The 16,665-nt window shown below is 44.1% G+C and overlaps 1 long non-coding RNA gene across 1 annotated transcript in view; it reads right to left on the reverse strand.

The window, feature by feature from the left end:
• The window catches only part of LOC146651438 (uncharacterized), a 291,944-nt gene extending 275,742 nt beyond the window's left edge, over positions 1-16,202 (reverse strand). The window contains exon 1 of the long non-coding RNA XR_014907849.1: positions 15,426-16,202. This is a non-coding gene — a long non-coding RNA (uncharacterized LOC146651438). The remainder of the gene's footprint in view (positions 1-15,425) is intronic.
• Between the last annotated feature and the right edge of the window lie 463 nt (positions 16,203-16,665).

Here is a 16,665-nt window from a genome sequence, read left to right on the forward strand (position 1 = left end):
AATTACTGGATGCCTCGTTGTCCTCATTGTTCTCAGAGAGAGGTTTGTATTAGATCACGAGAGGCTGCAAACCACAGTCGCTCCTCAGCTTTTTGTCTGCTGTGGTTGACAGCGGAGGAATATTACAGTCGCATTGATTTCATTAAGCCGCGATGCTGAGGATGCTGGAAAGGAAAGACTAGATTGCCGATGTCTGTTTCCCTCGGTGTGGTGATATGTTGTTTTGGAAAGGATAGCGAAGGAATATGGATGGTGCTGATCATGAGGAATCTGCGGAAATGCGTTTGTCAGAGCTGCTTTCAACTCGTGCCTGTCAAAGTGCAGCTTTGTGCGATCGTTACCACTGTCAGCACACGCAGCTTCACACCGAGCCTGCATCTATCTGTTTGGAAATCTGTTAGACAACCGTCGGCCTGTTTGTGAGAGCTGTACATGTTCAGATCAGAGTGAACCCTGCCTCTGTCAGCTCAGAGGAAATGTGATACTTCAGATGGTTTGAAAAAAGACAGTTACGTGTTAGGTAAGTTGTTTGGGGCTAACAAGGTCAGGCCTCTCAGTGAATAGGGAGGGAGCGACGGGCTGACTTTAAATATTTGACGGAACATAAAAACCAAAAGTGTAAAATCAAAATCTGATTGAAAACTTTAAAAAATATTTGGTAACTTTATCCCAGAATAAACCTTCGAAAGCTTGTTTTTTTTCCAGCATATATTTTTTGTTTCACGGTTCTGCGGTTATAAACCAGATGATGGAGGATTTCTGGGAATAGGCAGAGGACATGAATCCTGTCTGTCGTGGTTTTTGTAATGATCTTTGATGCTTATTTTACTCCTCCTTCTGTGTTTTTGATGGGTTTTCCCTTTCATCTGTCTAGTTTATTCTTGCTTTGCTTTTCTTATAACACCTTTTCCACCATTTCTTCTTCACTCACCTCTTTATGCACCACCTTGCATTTAATCATTATCTCTGGGTCTCTCCTACAGTGTGTGTTATGTCCTCTTTTCCTCCCCAAACCCCAAACCAGTTGCAGCAGATGCCTGCCCCTCCATGAGCCTGGTTCTGATGGAGGTTTCTTCCTTCCCACTGTTGCCAAATGCTTGCTCAAAGGGAGTCATGTGACTGTTGGGATGTCTTTCTAATATGGCAAGGTCTTTCCCTTACAATACAAAATGCCTTGAGGAGACTGTTGTGACTTGGCATTACATAAATTGAGTTAAACTTCCAGAATATTCCCATTCCAGCATGGTATCGTGAAAAAGGGTATGAAAATGTGTCTCACTAAACATATTTGGCTTTTAGTGTGTATTGAATGAAGCTGGTGAGCTTTGCCTGGTCAGAGTGAAGGCAGAAGAAAAGTGTGTGTCCTGGTGTTATGATTGGTCATGTGTACTTGGTATCAGGTGGAAAAATGAGTGAAAGACTATAACCTAACCCTAACTTCTTAATGTGTCATTAATACCACAACAGGTTTAAAATGTCATGATGCATGAACTGTGCCTGAGATCATGTGCTATTTATACACAATCCCATGATTTTACGTCAGAAATCCATTTGTTATTCCAGCACATGTGGTCTTAAATGATTTTCCCACTGTGACTTTTTTCTGTTGTTAAGAGTCTAAAGTAATAATTTATTGAAAAACAAATTTGACATTGTTTATCCTAAAAATTCCTACATTTACAGATGAATAGCGTAGAAATTTGATACTCTTTAGCTCTCTAACTCAATTTCATGATTTGTGAAGAGGCAGGCAAATATTTCAGACCACAGTCGAGTTCCATCTTTGGGAATTGGCAGCAGTGCGCAGGCCTCTCCCTCTCCAGCCCATCATGTGCAAATTCTCCAACAAGAGGTTTGGTCAGCGAGCAAGCGAGGAATCAAAGGAGCGCTGTGACAAAGCTGCAGAGCTGTGGCTGGATTTTTGATCTGGACTCAATGACAGAGCGACCAGATGGAAGCCATTGCAGATTTTAAAAAAAGAAAAAGAGAGAGACACATGGCAATACGTCTCTGCTCTGCAAGAAAAGGCATGTGAAAGGCTTGGTGGTCTGATTAAACAAGATGCTTGAAGCAAAGTGCAAAGAGACACTTTGGGTTGATACGCCAACAGCAGGAAGTTAAATGCGTCCAAGCTACAAACTTCAGCCTTTTAATTTTCTATAAGTTGTTAGATGTTAGACTGCTGAAGCGACAGTAAGTTTCAAGGATTTACAAAGGCAGAAAATGAATTTAGTGACAGGACGGAGACCCAAAGCTTTCAGTGAAATCGTTATTGGCAGAGTTTTAGAACAGAAGTGCTTGTGTGGTCCAGCCAAAGCTCAGACTGAGGGCTGTTGTGTGTAATGACTTGGTGAAAAAACTGGCCACAAATATTGGATCAGCGAGATTGCCGAGGAGGTTATGTGATTGGTTCAGTTTATTTGCTTGTTAGAAGGATTACTCGGAAAGTTATGGATGGATCTGCATGAAAAATTTTATTGGACGATCTGGAGTGATTTCCAGAAATCTTTGTGAGGATTTTTAACCACTATGAGATGGAGCAGAATTATACACATGGTGCCATCTTTTCACAAACACATCCCTTCTTATTTCAGTTTGAGATCCCAAACTAATCCTGATCCAGATATTTGCCTTTTAATCAGAATCAGAATCAGAATCAGAATACTTTATTGATCCCTGGGGGAAATTATTTTTTGTTACAGTGCTCCATTTTAAACCAACATTAAGACAAGACAGACAATACGCTAACTAAGAATAGTACAATATATACATATATATACATACATACATACATACATACATACATACATACATAAGTCACTTATAAATAAATATTTGGAAAAGAAACATGTGTAGTTGTAGCAGCAAACAGTGTGTTAAGTGGATGCGTTGTACAGGGAGATGGCCACAGGCAGGAATGATTTCCTGTGTCGTTCAGTGGTGCTTTTCGGTAATCTCAGTCTCTCACTGAACGAGCTCCTGTGACTGACCAACATGTCATGGAGTGGGTGGGAGGTGTTATCCAACATTGTCTTTATCTTGGACAGCATCCGCCTCTCCGACACCACCTTGAGGGAGTCCAGCTCCATCCCCACAACATTGCTGGCCTTACGGATCAGTTTATTAAGTCTGTTGGCATCTGCGACCCTCAGCCTGCTCCCCCAGCATGCAACAGCATAGAGGATCGCACTGGCCATAACAGACTCATAGAAAATCCTCAGCATTTTCTGGCAGATGTTGAAGGACCTCAGTCGCCTCAAAAAATAGAGACGACTCTGGCCCTTCCTGTAAAGTGCTGTGGTGTTTTTAGCCCAGTCCAGTTTATTGTCAATGTGTACTCCAAGGTATTTATAGTCCTCCACAATGTCAACACTGACCCCCTGGATTGAAACAGGGGTCAAGTGTTTCCTGGTCTTCCTGAAGTCCACGATCAGTTCCTTGGTCTTTGCCACGTTGAGCTGCAGATGATTCTGCTCACACCACGTGACAAAGGAGTCGACCACAGCCCGGTACTCTGTCTCATCATCCCTGCTGATGCATCCAACCACCGCAGAGTCATCAGAAAACTTCTGAAGATGGCAGGTCTCTGTGCAGTGGCTGAAGTCTGTGGTGTAGAGGGTGAAGAGGAAGGGGGAGAGGACAGTCCCCTGTGGTGCCCCTGTGTTGCTAATCACCTTGTCAGACACACACTGTGGGAGACGTACATATTGTGGTCTTCCTGTCAGGTAATCAACAATCCAGGACACCAGAGAAGCATCCACCTGCATCGCTGCTAACTTATCACCCAGGAGGGTCGGCCTGATGGTGTTGAAAGCACTGGAAAAGTCAAAAAACATGACCCTCACAGTGCTCGCCGGCTGGTCCAGATGGGTGTAGACACGATTGAGCAGGTAGATGATGGCGTCCTCTGTTCCGAGACGAGGCTGATAAGCGAACTGAAGGGGATCCAGATGTGGTCTTACTATGGGTCGCAGCTGGTCCAGGATGAGCCTTTCCAGGGTCTTCATGATGTGGGAGGTCAGTGCCACGGGCCTGTAATCCTGGGGGCCACTGGGACGAGGCGTCTTTGGTACAGGGACGAGGCATGATGTCTTCCACATCACCGGGACCCTCTGCAGACTCAGACTCAGCATAAACAGTTTATGAAAGACTCCACACAGCTGGGGGGCACAGGTCTTGAGGACAAGGGGACTCACTCCGTCTGGTCCAGCAGACTTGCCTGAGTGAAGTCTCCTCATTTGCATCTCAACCTGGTATTGAGTGAAGGTGATGGGTGGGGGAGGGGTGTCAGGAATCTCACAGGAGGCAACATGTGAAGAGAGAGGCTGGCACAGTGGTGTGGCTCTGGATTCCAGGCTGACTGCAGGTGAGGTTGTGGGGGTGGGAGCAGACACTGTGGTGTCGAATCTATTGAAAAACAGATTCAACTCGTCGGCTCTATTCTCACCTCCCTCAGCTCCCCTGCTGTTGGTTGGCCTGAATCCAGTGATGGTCTTCATGCCCCTCCACACCTCTCTCATGCTGTTCTGCTGGAGTTTCCACTCCAGCTTCCTCCTGTAATTGTCCTTAGCCTCTCTGATCTTGTCCTTTAGTAACACCTGGACCTTCCTCACCTCCTCTTTGTTGCCCCCTCTGAAAGCCCTCTTCTTGTTGTTGAGGAGGGCTTTGATGTCCTTAGTCACCCACGGCTTGTTATTTGGGTAACAATGAACAGTCTGAGCTGGAACAATGGAGTCGGTGCAGAAAGTTATGTAGCCTGTGATACACTCAGTAAGCCCATTGATGTCCTCGGCGTGAGGCTCACAGGATCTAGTATGACATTTTTTCAGTATTTTTAATCAAAAACAATCTGTTAATGTAACATTATGATTCAAACTGAAGTTAAACCATCTGTTCTTGCAGACACAATGAAGTATTTACTGCTGATAACAAACAGAATGAGTGTTGCAAGCTAAAAACTGCTGCTGTCACTTTCAGTTTAGTCATCTGCTCGACACAAAATGCATCATGGAGAATCTACGGTGGCCCAGAGGTCCAAAACGTAACTAGAACAAAAACCAGAAACCTGACAACATTTCAGAAAACTTCACCTGATGACAGGTTGGAGTCGTATTCCTCAATTATTCAACAGTTTATCAAAACGATGATCATACAGGTCGGCTTTATGACAGTCAGTGAGATCATTACATAATGACTTAAACAAAAACATTAGTGTGATTTCTGAGTTTAGTACTGCGTTAATGACAATGTGATTACAGTAACGCATCACACTGGAGGCTGGTGTCATTTCCAGTTTCCAGTCACTCAGCAGTGTCTGTGTGTGAATTTTAATGTGTTTTGAACTTGAGGGCCACCGTAGAGACCTGATCTGGCCTTGCGTCACCTTAACTGTGTCAGTGACATTTGGCGCTCTTTTTTAATCATCACGGCAGTTCTCATGAAACCCCATCAGCTCAGTCTCACATCAACGTCAGTTTATGGTGACGCTGAAACGCTTGTGTTGGGGTCATGTGACCTGGTGGAAATCAATAATAGAGGAGGTTTTTGGCAGCTCCGTGTGTGTGTGTGTGTCCTGTATTTTTAATAGTCTAGTAAGAAGGCCAATTCTTCTCCTCCAGAGGATTAACCACACTGTCAGCCAGGGCAAGAACAGGAGAGGATGATGGGAAGGCAGCTGTTCTCCTGACAGGACAACTGTGTGTTTGTTCCCCCTCATCTGAACCTTTCTCTGCTACGGTGGTCAGACGAGCTGAAATTAAAGAGAAATGCTCAGACACATCTCTGACATTAGAATTAAATTACTGTGTTCAGAACTGCAGTGACACAATGGTGACAGGAGGGCGTGCACAACTATTTTTTGCAGTGGTTTTGTTGCTACATGAATCCTAAAAACTAATTTACTGACATTTGTGGCAAAAATGAGGCGTGTTAATTTACCTGAGCAGATGTAACTGGCAGTCAGATGGCTCAAAGTTGTGATGATGATCTCAAAACTTGGGTCTGTCCTGTAGTTGTTCCCCTCAGATGTTATGTCCCATATACATCTTATCCTCAGTATTGATGTTTGGGGTTTGAGTTTTCTTGACGTACTGATCTTTGTGCAGAAAAATGATTAATAACTTGGAGCACTGTAGAGCATGCATAGCCATGTGCACACACAGAACTCTGCAACATCATAAATCCACGTGTCTCATCTACTGCAGAACATATTTAGACGTGTGTCAGTTGTGTGTAACATTCAGATCTGCCCGTGCCCTTTAGGCGGCACTGAACGTAGAGCTTCAGGGCTTTGCAGCAATGGTTTGTTGCCCACAGGTGGCTCTGAGTCAGATTCTTTCCTTTAACTTTTATAAATACCTGCATGCAGCTGTTAGACACAGATTTCAGGTTCATGCAAATCACTTTTTGTAATAAAGCTCTCTTTCTCTTGATAAATCATGTGCTCTGTCTCAGCTGTCAGATTTATCAGATTGATAAAGCACCAATGAGTCTCTAACACAAGTTAGCATCAGCTGCCTCTCCTTGATCTCAACTGCCATGAGAAACACTGGTGCAAAGACTGGTTAGTAGATTATCTGTTCCCCCATCATGTCTGCTCATTGTTCACCCAATAAGTTGAGCTTTTACTGTCTATATTTTAACTACATATAAAGCCTCCTCAGAACCAGAATGATCACGTTTTGAAATTTTCTATTCTTAAAATTCAGTCCACCACAATTTTAAGTATAAACAGCAGTGTCTTCCTCTCCCTCCACCCTTACTGAAGTCTTCCTCGCTCTAGCACACGCTCAGTCTCACTCCCGCCGTTATCCGTCACTCTCTCTTGCTCCTTCACTGTAACTGTCAAATCCCTGGGTCTCATCCTTTTTTCAGCTCAGTTCACTGATCACTCTTTCACACATCCCTTTCTCTGCCTCACATTTCTAATTCATCAATCCACCCACCGACTCGCAGGACTTCCTCTCCATTTTCTTCCAATCATCTGACCCTGCACCCCACTAAGCCCGCTGTCCACCCTCTAATGCTCTCCTCCTGAGCCCTTGCGTCCCCTATCACCAGGGGAGAGCAGAGCAGATTTGGGTTTAGCTGCTCAGTCGCTGGTGTTGACTGCAGTCTGTAGAAGTGACTGTGGTACCCCACAGTGAGCATGGGCATTGAAATAGTCCTCTGTGGGTGTGTTTGCTTTTCAGATGGGTCGCACTTGGCGGTCCAGAGCATCTTTCCTGTGTGAAGCCAGAGTAGAAGTGGGCCATGTTTCCAGGGTAGAAGTAGCAGTGCTGTAAATACTGGGATTCAGGGTCGAGCTGAACATCTGTACACACTGATTCCCAGGCTTATGAACCCTAAATACAACAGCAGCAACAACCTAGAAACCTCCTTTAGACCTTTTCACAACATGCCAAGAAGAAGTTTCATATTCTGGGAAATGCATGCATATTTTATGCCACCGGGCCCGCTGCAAACCAGCCGGGCCATCTCCAGATGACAGAACGCTTTTCTTCCAAGCTTAAAGCTAAAATAGCATTCCTCATAGACCACAAGTCACACACAGGATGTCAAATCTTCCACTGGACTGAATAACCTGTATACTGAAGCTCAAACAACAAGCATCTGAAAAAGTTTGGGGGCAATTTTTTAACTTTTATCCTTCTAGCTGAATGATCCCGGGTCCAGATTTCAGTTAAACTGATGTTTGCAGCTAATCAATCGGAAACACGGGAAAGAAGTGATACTGCAGAACCACTTGAGTCTGTACACAGACTGTCAGAGCTGTGAAAATGAGAGAAAAATAGCATTCATCAGGTGGGGACAGAATGTGAGCTAAATACTCAAATTCAAGAATTCAGAGTTGAGGCCCAGTTTCTGAAGTGTTTCGGTCCTTTTGAACCTAGCTTATAATTTGCCTGTGCAAACATTTGTGAAAGAATGGGTCATTCAAGGACACAACCGCTACAACGAAGCAGTTTGTGAAATTTCTTCCCTCATACATATTCTGCAATTAACTATAAGAGGTTTATTGGAAAGTGGAAGCGTTCAGGAATCACAGCAACTCAACCATGAGTCAGACCAGAAAAAGCTACAGAGTGGGGTCACCAAGTGTGTAAAAGTCACCAAAACTCTGCTGGATCAGTAACCACAGAGCTCCAAACCTCTGCATTAACATTAGGGCAGAAACTGTGCACCAGAAGCTTCATGGCCAAGCAGCTCCTGTGTAGCTCCGGTGTAATGTGGAGGTCAACCTGGACTTTGCCCATGTGGTGTATTTAGAGTTAGATAACATTACAGCCTAGTGCTAGTTTAAACCTCATGTTACTACCAAACAAACTGGTCACAGCTGTTCAAGTACACATGTATGTGACATGTAGCTACATCTGCAGGAAAGTATGATGTAGGCAATAAACTGAAGCCGTGTCTCAATATGCGCACTTATGTGTACTTGCGGTCTCGTGGACTTGTGATACGTCATTCAGAGACCAAGTACTGTTCCAATTCAAAGTACGTATCAAGCCGAGAACGTGAAAAAACTTAACTCTATGAGGCTTATTGGACATTATAAAAGAGATGATATGTAAGCGATGTGTAGCGAATTTTGCCAAAGTGCTTAAGATACCTTTTTTTAAATTATCTTTTTTTCTTAAAAAATCTACTACATCATGTGTAATATTTTTTTCATGTCATGTGTAATTTCCATTGTAAATATTAATCACCCTTAAATTAAGAGGGGACTCCCGTGCGAACTTACAAAGTCGGACTTGCCAAAAACTCGAGTACAGACTTGCGTACTTGAGAACTGAAAACAAAACACAACATCACCATAAACAAAGGTAGCTGTTTAACAACCCTAGCTTGGTAACTAGCAATCCGGGTACTGAGGATTTATGCTTTAGTGGGAAATCTACGCCCTAGCTGCAATGTAACCACAAACTCCTGAAACCCAGTGACGTAAAATTTGGTGCAACCTGATGTGCACCTCCCTGAAAATGCTGACACACCAAGAAATCTTGTGATTGACCTGTTCAGCACCGTTAATTCCTCCTGTGTATTTCTGGCTACTTTTTCACCGCAGTTTTTTAATTTAACTGTAAGAGAACAACAACTGTCGCCTCGGTATAAGGACTAATCACATATATAAGGACTCACAAATGTCAGCAAATTCCTGGAGGGAGTTTGAAGAAACTATCAGGATGGATGTGAGGCAATGTATAAAGAAATGGAGAAATCTGAGAGACAAATATGCTTACCTTTGAAAAAGAAAGTGACTACAGCAAAGTGTGGAGACTCAGGAGGGGAAAAACTCCCAGCACTTGATTTATTTCTATCGGTTGGTACTGCATATAATGGAGTCGTTTGATTGTTGGGGTCTTTAGCTTACAGTATAAACCCTCTGCATGTCCTCCTTCACTACATCCATGAATCTTCGATGTGGTCTTCCTCTTTTCCTCCTACCTCGATAAAGGATGAAGTGCATTAAAATGAAACTGGAGTGTGGGATGGAAAGTTTTTTCTTTTAATTAAAATTAAATGCCTAAAAAGACTATGCAGAATTCCTGCAGGATTCCCAGGGATCTTGCTGAAGCATTAACATTTTAGAGAATTTCCTCCCTCCAAAAATACCATAACAGAGGCAAGTTTCCCTCGAGCTGCAGCTAAAGACACAGCAACGGCACACAGGGATCTGTTCTTGTCTAAATATCACAGCAGAGGCATTCACACAACACTCATTCATATTTAAAAAGCTCATTGCCTCACGATTCGCTCGCATTCGCTGTGGAACTTCTCCATGTGAAGTTTTTTCTTTAAGTTCAGCAAAAGCACAAAAGTATCTGCAGCGGGTTTGCTCTTAATACTGAGAGCGATATGATGAGTTTATCTAAACACTGCTGAGAAATTATGAAGTATGCCGGAGTGTGTGTGGGATCTATGCATGCTGGCACACTCTCAAAGCATCTTCATGACCCCTCTGCTTCATACATCAAACAGATTATAGCTCTGTCTTTGGAGAAAACACAGCAGCTCCATTTATATTTTAAATCTGACAAACTTGGCCGTTCCAGGCCGTTAGCAGACACGATGCTTTTTAGGGTCGCCTCGAGTGTCGTACAACTTTAAAAGCTTTGTATAATTAAGAGCCACTCCGTGATTCACACGATTGCTCGCTCGACTGCCACTAATTGTGAGCATCTCCAGGTCCTGTGCGTGATGTTTGGAAAAGGGTGAGAGATGGCGTGAAATTTACGTATTGGGCAAGAGATGCAGAGAGCAGCGGAAAGCGCCTGAACAAAATCAGACCAGTCACAGATGAGTACGTGGAGAATAGAAGTAATGGAGGTTTTTTTACTGCAAAGCACCTCTCATGAAATCCGCCTAATGCGAGCATGAGATTATTTGCAGAGAGGTCGGTGGACTCCTTTTGCAAAATGTTTTGGTCACGCTGCACATTAAGCAGGGCTCTGAGTGCTCGGGAGATACTGAGTATCTCCCGGGAGTTAAGTAAGTGCCGTGCGGTTTGCATGAAAAGCGCTGACTTGTGGCATCGGATTAGCGCGAGGATGAGTTGAGGAGGAGGAGGATATTAGCGCTTAGAAGAAAAACAATGTTGAGCTTTAGAATGTGGTCAAGTACGAGGTTTAATGCTATGACTACAGTACTGAGTACAGTACAGGAACAACATTTTAACTGCTTTAACCTCATAACAGCCGCCAGGTCACCAGCAAAGCACTCAGGGTTAGGGTAGAAATTCTATTTATCTTTGAAATCAACTTCAGTCTGAGTACAGCCAGTAAGTGAAAGTTCCTCTAAAGGGCTACATCTAATCCTAAAACTAACCTCAGCATAATGACCCAGAAATTAACTTAAGAAATTTATTACCCACTTTGATTTACCAACTGCTGGTTTTTACCTAGATAACATAAAATCGGTATTATTTTCGAATGCACTGGAACTGAACTGTCATTATTCAAACCAGCTCACAGATTGGGGAAGTTTGTGGGAGGATCGAGAGAAAGTAGCATGATGGTGGTTGGGACTCTTTCGCCACAGGATCCATGTTCACATGTTCTCCACGTGTTTCTCCTGCTGTCAAGAAAACCTGCTAGGCTCACACTCTCCATGTTGCACAAGGAAACTATCCGGTCTTTAAGCGATGAAGTGATGAACCCTGCTTCCGGGCCCAAACTACTCTGCGTTTAATAAGGCTGTTGTGTTTTAATCCTTTGTATCTTGTTCTATTTTATCTCAAAAGGCCCCTAAAAACAGTCAGTGATCACTGTAGGCTTCTCTCGGTTTTTATTAGCGCTATTCATGTTAAAGATCAGTTTTTAAACCCGTACGATGTAACTACAGCCTAGCCCATGCAGCAGTATATTAATGACTAACCTCGTATTGTGGATTGATTATCTCGGTTGTTCTCCTGACTGAAGTTTGGTCCGTTTACATCATCCTGCCATGCGACTGCATTTGTTCCCTAACCATCGGGAACCCTCACATTAACTTTTATCGAGTGGAAAAAAGTTAGCGTTTATCCTCCAGCTTCACTGTTTATGTTATGCTAACATAGCTGTGTCGCTAGCAACCACGTAGCACATCATTATATACCAGCTAGCCCAACTTCAGTAACCCTACAAACATCACTGCTGTTTAGTTTCCTGTCTTCATTTATGTCAGCAGTGATAGCAGAGCTGTACGTTTTATTTTTTTCAGAAATCTCTCAGTCAGAACATGGTATATCATGTTTAGGTGGAAACTGGCAAGCTAACTTCCTGCTAACTTCTAACTCTGTTAAATTTAATAAATCCTGTTTTCATGGATGCCTGGATGTTAAACTTGGATCAAGACACTGCCAATGACGTCAGACTTAAAGACCGGATAGATTCATCATGTTAAATGTTTAATTTCAGGTTTAAATGAAGGTAAAATAACAATAAATATGATGAAGCTAACCTTCACCAACGACCATTGGTGACGTATCTGGCCTAAAATCCTCCTTGTGATGTAAAAGTCCTGAATGTCCTGAAATCGCGGAGCATGACGTCCAAGCGGCACCGAGGAGAGTGAACACAAGGAAAGCGGCGGGGCCAGACGGCATCACCGGCCGTCTGCTGCAGATCCGCTGCAGTTCGCCTACAGATCCAACAGATCCACAGAGGATGCCATTGCCCACGTCCTACACACCACTCTCAGCCATGTGGACAAGAAACAGGGTAACTATATGTGAATGCTGTTTGTTGATTACAGTTCAGCGTTTAACACAATAGTGCCCTGCAGACTGTTCACAAAGCTGAGGGATCTGGGACTTAACAGCCGTCTGTGTGCATGGGTGTTGGACTTCCTCACTGGCAGAACTCAGGTGGTGAGGGTGGGCAGGTACTTCTCCAACAGCATCACCATCAATACAGGAGCACCTCAGGGATGTGTGCTCTCGCCACTGCTCTACTCCCTCTACACTTCAGACTGTGTGGCCACCCATGGCTCCAACACCATTGTGAAGTTTGCTGACGACACAGTGGTGTTGGGTGCCATCTCCAACAACGATGAGACGGCCTACATGGATGAAGTGAAGAATCTGGCATCGTGGTGCCAGGACAACCACCTCCAGCTGAACGTCAGCAAGACCAAGGAGCTGGTGGTGGACTTCAGAAGGGGTCAGCACAGAGACTACAAGCCCATTATCATCAATGGAGCTCCAGTGGAGAGGGTGCAGTCCTTCAAGTATCTTGGTGTCCACATCTCCTCAGACCTGACATGGGCTGCCCACATTCAGGTCCAGACCAAAAAGGCTAGGCAGCGCCTGTATCACCTACGACAACTGAGGAAGTTCAGGGTCTCTCCAAAGATCCTCAGGATTTTCTATACAGGCGCTGTGGAGAGCATCCTCACACAGAACATGACATCGTGGTTTGGGAACAGCTGTGTGAAGGACCAAAAAGCTCTCCAGAGAGTGATGCGTACAGCAGAACGCTGCTGCAGGATTGCTCTCCCCCCGCTTCAGGACACCTACACCAGGAGATGCCGGACTAGAGCAGCGCAGATACCGAAGGACCCGTCCCATCCTGGCAACAAACTGTTCCAACTTCTGCAATCTGGTAGAAGGTTCCGCATCTTCCGGGCAAGGACAGAGAGACTCAAGAGGAGCTTCTATCCCCAAGCCATCCGGGCCCTAAACACACACACCCGCCCTCTCACATCATCTATAATTGACTGAGTCAGGACTCTTCCAGACACTAAACCAAGGCACAATGTACATTTCAATTCCTTTAATTTTAAATATGTTTATATTGTCTATCCTGTAAAATAGTCAGATGTCTATTCATATTAATGTACAGAATTCACCTGCTTGCTGCTACTACTGCACATTCACCCAATGTATGTATGTATATATATATATATATATATATATATATATATATATATATATATATATATATATATATATATATAAACACCCAGCACGCCCCTGCGGGCGGTTTATCCTTCAAGCTCGGGTCCTCTACCAGAGGCCTGGGAGCTTGAGGGTCCTGCGCAGTATCTTAGCTGTTCCCAGGACTGCGCTCTTCTGGACAGAGATCTCCGATGTTATTCCCGGGATCTGCTGGAGCCACTCGCCTAGCTTGGGAGTCACCGCACCTAGTGCTCCGATTACCACGGGGACCACCGTTACCTTCACCCTCCACATCCTCTCGAGCTCTTCTCTGAGCCCTTGGTATTTCTCCAGCTTCTCGTGTTCCTTCTTCCTGATATTGCTGTCATTCAGAACTGCTACATCGATCACTACGGCCGTCTTCTTCTGTTTGTCTACCACCACTATGTCCGGTTGGTTAGCCACCACCATTTTATCCGTCTGTATCTGGAAGTCCCACAGGATCTTAGCTCGGTCATTCTCCACCACCCTTGGCGGCATCTCCCATTTTGACCTCGGGACTTCCAGGTTATACTCGGCACAGATGTTCCTGTACACTATGCCGGCCACTTGGTTATGGCGTTCCATGTATGCCTTGCCTGCTAGCATCTTGCACCCTGCTGTTATGTGCTGGATTGTCTCTGGGGCATCTTTACACAGCCTGCACCTGGGGTCTTGCCTGGTGTGATAGACCCCAGCCTCTATGGATCTTGTGCTCAGAGCTTGTTCTTGTGCTGCCATGATTGATTAGTGCCTCTGTGCTGTCTTTCAGTCCAGCTTTGTCCAGCCACTGGTAGGATTTCTGGATATCAGCCACCTCCTCTATCTGCCGGTGGTACATACCGTGCAGGGGCCTGTCCTTCCATGATGGTTCCTCGTCTCCCTCCTCTTTCTTGGGTTTTTGCTGCCTGAGGTATTCACTGAGCACTCGGTCAGTTGGGGCCATCTTCCCAATGTATTCTTGGATGTTCGTTGTCTCATCCTGGACTGTGGTGCTGACACTCACCAGTCCCCGGCCCCCTTCCTTCCGCTTAGCGTACAGCCTCAGGGTGCTGGACTTGGGGTGAAACCCTCCATGCATGGTAAGGAGCTTTCTTGTCTTTATGTCAGTGGCTTCTATCTCCTCCTTTGGCCAGCCTATTACCCCAGCAGGGTACCTGATCACGGGCAGGGCGTACGTGTTGATGGCCCAGATCTTGTTCTTACCATTCAGCTGACTCCTCAGGACTTGCCTGACCCTCTGCAGGTACTTGGTGGTTGCAGCTTTTCTAGTGGCCTCTTCATGGTTCCCATTCGCCTGCGGGATCCCCAAGTACTTGTAACTGTCCTCTATGTCTGCAATGTTGCCTTCTGGTAGTTCAATCCCCTCAGTTCTGACTACCTTCCCTCTCTTTGTTACCATCCGACTACACTTCTCCAGTCCGAACGACATTCCAATGTCATTGCTGTATAGCCTGGTAGTGTGGATCAGTGAATCGATGTCTCGTTCACTCTTGGCATACAGCTTGATGTCATCCATGTACAGGAGGTGGCTGACAACTGCTCCGTTCCGTAGTCGGTATCCGTAGCCAGTCTTGTTAATGATCTCACTGAGGGGGTTCAGGCCTATGCAGAACAGCAGTGGGGACAGAGCATCTCCTTGGTAGATCCCGCACTTGATGGTGACTTGTGCTATGGGCTTGGAGTTGGCCTCTAGTGTTGTACGCCACATCCCCATTGAGTTCCTGATGAAGGCTCTTAGGGTCATATATATATATATATATATATATATATATATATATATATATATATATATATATATGACCCTAAGAGCCTTCATCAGGAACTCAATGGGGATGTATATATATATATATATATATATATATATATATGTTCTTCCTCTACACCCCCCCAATTTTTGCACATGTCGAGGAGCGTGTCAGGCTACATTTCACTGTGTGTTATACTTGTATAACTATGCATGTGACAAATAAAGAACCTTGAACTTGAACTTGAATGATCAGGCCTCACAGCGGTCTAACATAGACACTCATATCTTAACCCTTTAAGACCTACCATAGAACCAAGTCCGCCAGAGCTTATATTATATTTTTACATGCTGTGGAGCCATTTTTGGGAGCATTTCAAGTTGCTATACATCAATACAACCATTATAGCCCAAACTTTAATAATATGTCTGCATTAGGTGCATAGTAATTACATAAATTGCAAAAAAGTGCAATAAACTACAAAAAAATTGAAAATCGTTTTTGTTTTTTTAACATATATTTCTAGTTAGAGAAATTTAAGAGGCTCATCCCTCAAAACTGTAAATACAAAAAAGTTGCACAAACTAGTTTCCCACCACAGGAAATTTATTTTGAGTGTCTTCATAGTTTTATTTTTGAAATACACCAATTTTTATATACTGCAGGAAAAACGAAAATAAATATTATAGTGCAAATTTGCAAAATAACAGCATGTGCATCAAAATAAACTATTTCCAGCAGTGCAATATGAGTCCTAAGCATCCCAGAAACGACACAGAAAGTCATAAACTCAAACATAACTTTTTAAAACACAAGTATAGGCTCATAAGGCCCCGATCGTAAAAAAACTACATTTCCGCAAAATGACGTCACTTCCGGTTTCGGGCAGGTCATGCGGTCATGTGATAGTTCGCGCTGATGGACGTAGGAAGTGTTACAAACAGCTGATCGGATCGGCGAAGCGTGTTTCTGGAATATCATGTTTTTGTTGCTGCAAGTGATTTTTATGCAGTTTTTGCAAAGCTATATGTGGAAGGAAACTGTGACCGAGGACAAGCTGATGGCACAATATGTAAGTACAATTCCTCCGGTTTCATATGCAAAAAAAATTATTGCGCTAGCTCACGTGGTTGCAGTGCTACCGGGATTTAAAAATAGTTACGCAAAATGGAGCGTGCCCGCTCCGATCGGCTGTAAAGGGTTAAAGACCTCATAGTACCATTAGGGAGTTCTTCTTTCCCACCATCACCCACCAAGTCCTTGGACAGGGGATACTTGTTAAATTATTATCAAGAATAATGACATAACTTGATAACAGATTTAACCACAATAAAGAGAAATTTAGATTCTACCTGACTGCATGTGCTGTATTTATTATGTTACAAAACGGATAAATAATTTTGGTGACTTTTGCACCATTACCACGGTGCAGACTACTATTTACTCACACAGTCAGGAGTACAGAGATTACACACTAGTAATGCCTGCAGACATCTGGGTTGAAGGTGAGAGATGGGCAGT

Source organism: Rhamphochromis longiceps, linkage group LG16 (assembly GCF_057381845.1).
Source record: "Rhamphochromis longiceps isolate RC_006_pf linkage group LG16, R_longiceps_female_GT1.1, whole genome shotgun sequence".
Lineage (NCBI taxonomy): Eukaryota > Metazoa > Chordata > Actinopteri > Cichliformes > Cichlidae > Rhamphochromis > Rhamphochromis longiceps.